Raw genomic sequence first — 4,610 nt, 5'->3', positions numbered from 1 at the left:
TAAAATAAAATAAAATAAAAATGCCGGTTCTGGTTTTGTGTTTATTAGATGACAATCATCTGGCCCTGCGAGGGAAGAGGAAATTATTATTACCTCCTAGACACTGCAGTTTATGAGCAGATAAGTGAATTAGCTCAGTCAGAAAAATGAATTACACTGAAGTGTCAGCCACAGAGGCAGGTAAACACAGACAATCAAAGARGACATATTTTTGTACAATGGTTTTGCCCATCAGTGTTTTTTTTTAAATGGAGCATCACAAAACTAAAATGTACAAATAGGCGGGTGGTCATGTGATTGAATTTCTTATGCTTCATTAAAATCAAGTAAAATTACTGAATATTAGATTATCAAGGATTCAGAAACCTATTTTATAAATAGTTTGTCTTTGATTCCCATTAGATGAAACTTCATGTTAAAATTTATTAGTTTTTTTCATGATCATCTCTTTTTTTGTAATTTAATTGAATTACCTGACACATCAACAGACTGAAAACTTTGAGAAAAATGCAAGCAAACATACAAATAAATGAAATGGCATGATTTTACTAATTCATTTGTTTAATTTTACTTTTGTGATGCTGTAAATGTACACAAATAAATGTTTTTATTTAATTAAAGCTACGAGTGACTCAACAAAAGACTAAAAGTTAGCGGCACATGTGTTATACACATTTGTCAAACCACATTCATTTAATTTTCCATTTATTCTAAATTATGTGACTGGCACTAAACAACATCTGAACCATTTGAATCTAACGTGAAACTCATTCATTGAGTCCAGATTCGACACTTATTCAGTTATTCAGTGAGAACAAAAACAGATCTTACCAGTGAGCCAGAAGGTGATGAACTGTCAACAGGGCTGTTCTTTTTTCAGAGCCACAGGTTCTGCTGCAGGACCGAGACAAAGCAGATGTCACCCACCCTGACTTCAAGCTCCACCTCGTCATGTTTTCCCTTCTGCACATTCAGAAACTCCTACAATTGGATGACGTCACAGAAACACAGAAAAACAAGATCACAAGAAAGAAAAATAAAATCCAAACAAGTAACAGCTGTGGTAAGTTAAGTTAAGGGCAGTTTTTAAGGTTTAAGTTTTTTTCTAATACATGAATGAACTTGATTTGTGTTTGGAAGATTACTCTCTTGAATTTACCAACAATAATTTCAGCTGAATCTGGTCTTTTAGACCCCTGCCACAGAAAACTTCAAGGGGTTTCCCCCTTAAAACATCCCCCATTTTTGATCTGATCAATTTTCTTTAAGGCTACAACCAGAAACCTGTTTTTGATTGATAAGCCTTCACCTATCATCTGATAGCATTACTGTAGGGAAGGCTTTGCACAAACAAATGTGCATGTTAAATACAGAAGACTCAAAGAATCAAAATAAAGATTTCTTACCTTTCTTAGCTTTAAAGTCTTTGAACAGGATTATATTAGAGTGGAATTGAAAATCTTTTGAACTGACAAGCTGATTTTACGTATATACTAGAAATAAAACTGGTGGGAAAATGGCACTTCACTTTCTGCGTTGATTTTATTCAATCTTTTTCTACTGCGCTAACAGACCATGCAGTTTTCAAGAGTTACAAACATCAAAAACAATATAAACAGTATATTAGTGTTAGCCTTACGTTGTTCTTTGTTTCATTTTTTCTATAAAGTTGGCTCACAATTAATAACAGGAGCTAAGCAAATATTTAAGTAGTATTATTTGTACAGTTTTTGTTATTTTACTTGCTTAACTAATATATTTTCCCAAATTTGATCCTTACATTATTAAAAAATATTTAAAAAATGACTGCATGACAAACTGTCTTTGTGTTTGTTTGGTGTTTTTTTTTCTATTTATACCAGGGGCGTTGCTTCCAGATTAGATTGAGCTGCAGAAATGACTCTTCATTATAAATCGTTGATGGTGGAAAGAACATCAGCGGTGAATGACTAAATGAAATTAGGAGACAAAAGGCGGAAGAGTGAAGAACCTGATTTATGCAGGTTGGTATAAACTGAGGCATCGCCATAAAGTAACCAAACAAAACTTGCTGCTTCCTGAGTTTTCAATCATCGACCTGCAGAAACATGTTACCTCTAACCGTTATAGATTTCTGTACGTTGTCTACAAGTCACCTCCCAGCTGAACTGTTTCAGAGTTTAATAACTCAAAACCAAATAAATCACACACACATCAACTCACATCAGTTTTTCTATCCTCGTGAAGACTTTGCATTAACTTCCATTAATTTTTATGACCTAACCCTGACCTTAATTCACCTCTAAACCTATAGATCGCAGCAGAAGTACAACAATAAATAAATAAAATAAAAAAAAAGAGGACCAGGAAAATGTCCTCACTATGTTGGTTAAAAGCATATGATGGTCCTCACTCTGTTGCAGAAACAAGCACACACAGACAACATCGTTTAAAATACAAAGAGGAAGTGCAATAGAAAAAAAAAGTTTTCTATGACAATCAAGTTATAAAGACTGAGATCACTAATCTTTATAAGTTGAACATATTTCGACAGTACAGTATAACTCCACATGGAGAAAATCTGTTGACAAAATTCAAATAAATAAGTGTGAAACAGTTTATTTTGGTTTTTAAAATAGCTGTAACCAATTATTTTAAAGTTAACACTTTTTTTCTGTTTTTGTACAATTATGAAGTAATTTGAAAGATAAACAAGTTGAAATGTATCAATATGTTTGAACATAGAAAAGAGATTATAAATAGTCTCTTTCTTAAGACGAGGAACTGTTAATTTACTTTTGCCAACTTAAACAACATATTCTCCTCATCGAAATCTTTGTGCAGGAACAAACTAGTTATTTTACTGTCTGTAGTTTTATAGTTTGCAGAGAAGTCCTCTAAAGTRATCTCAGTGACTGAATATTTCTTAACATTTTTCAAGCTTTTAATACTATCATTTTAATACTATTGCATGTGTCTCAGGTCTCTCTACACATCTCAATGATATTTCCTGCCTAAATAAATAAATAAATAAATAAACAAACAAACATTTATCCATCTAATTTGTATTCTCTATTTCTTTGCTTCTAAATATATCATAAAATCTGAAAAATTGTGTTTCTGCAGAGAGTTTATGATTAATAATAATAATGAAGGATGACAAAACATGCCATCGACTATTTTCAAGAGAGTTCTGTTTTAATGTCAGGTGACCGCTGTGACACCGGGAAGATGAGCGACAAAAATGTAAAAAAAAAATCCAGCTACCCAACTTGTTAAATAAAGAGAAATTTGATGTCCTGGTTACTGAAAGTACCCGGCCCATAATATTACTGAACCACAAAACAACAGATGCCAGCAATACAGGGCCTCAAGAAACGTGGAGCAGCAGCAGAGCAGGGACGTGACTTTGTCGCCACCGTTTGTAAAAATGACAGAACAACACATTACTGTATTGAAAGAAAGACTGAGCCATCTAGTGTTAAATGTCTGAGCTAACAGCAAATGGCCTGGGTTGCCTTTTCTTTTTTCTTTTGTGCTGAAACATTCTTATAATAACATAAACACGATGTAAGGTTTCATTGACATTTTTATATTTTCATTTTCCCCCATGCCTAATTACCTGTCCAAAATGTTCCTGTTTGAAAAAGAAATTCACATCAACTACAATAATTTAGACAAAAAGTCAAGATCACTATGTCAACAGGAATCCTATTTAATGTCATAAATACTGACAGAAGAAAGAAGAAAAACATTATCTCTTGTTGAAGTCTTTGCAGCAACTCACACTACATTACATTGAGGACTAAAGTTTATTTCTGGACAAAGATGTAGACATCATAATTACACCTGTGAACCTGAACAAACACACGATCCAGCTGGGCCATAAAAAAAAAGATAGAAGAATTTTGACTCTAATCTGCCTTCCACAATGGGTGCCCTCCTGCACTGGCAACCCAAGTGGGAGAGAATAGGACATGAGGAGGTGGCAAGGAAAGGAATCAAGCAGAAACAACAAGCTGGAATAAAAAGCATCAATACAGGTGTATCATATATGTTCAATTATTAACATCGGCAAAACAAAAATAGCAACTAATATTGACAGTCTTGTATGTGAGCCTGAGGCTAAAGTGTTATTTGGAGACCTTCATTGTTATAGTTTATAGTAGTGATGTAGTTTACAGAACACTAAATAATTTAGTGACCTAATTTCTTTGTAATTTGCTTCCAAGAACCAGACCTTCATGTAATCATTTAAAGTGATCCTGACCATAAGTTCCTCAGGCTTTTAGAAAGTATTTCAAAGGGTTTCTTTGGACTTATGCTGCTGTTTTTGAATCATTTTCAGGATTGATTTGAAAAAATCTGGCTGCCTAAAAGCAAAATGAAGAAATCACTTGTTTAAAGCTTTTGAACAGTATCATATATTCAGATGGRCAAGTTTAAAAAAAGGTTTCTGCTTGCARAACTGGGAAGTAAATGTCACACATTCATTGGACTTTTTATGTGAAACCCCATATAATTCATATTGCATGACTCATTTGATTATATACATATATAGAGTGGGTAAAATAAATATTGAACATGTCACCATTTTTCTCAGTGAATATATTACTAGAGGTGCTAATGAC

Source organism: Austrofundulus limnaeus, unplaced genomic scaffold (assembly GCF_001266775.1).
Source record: "Austrofundulus limnaeus strain Quisiro unplaced genomic scaffold, Austrofundulus_limnaeus-1.0 Scaffold56, whole genome shotgun sequence".
Lineage (NCBI taxonomy): Eukaryota > Metazoa > Chordata > Actinopteri > Cyprinodontiformes > Rivulidae > Austrofundulus > Austrofundulus limnaeus.
This window is presented reverse-complemented; position numbering follows the sequence as displayed.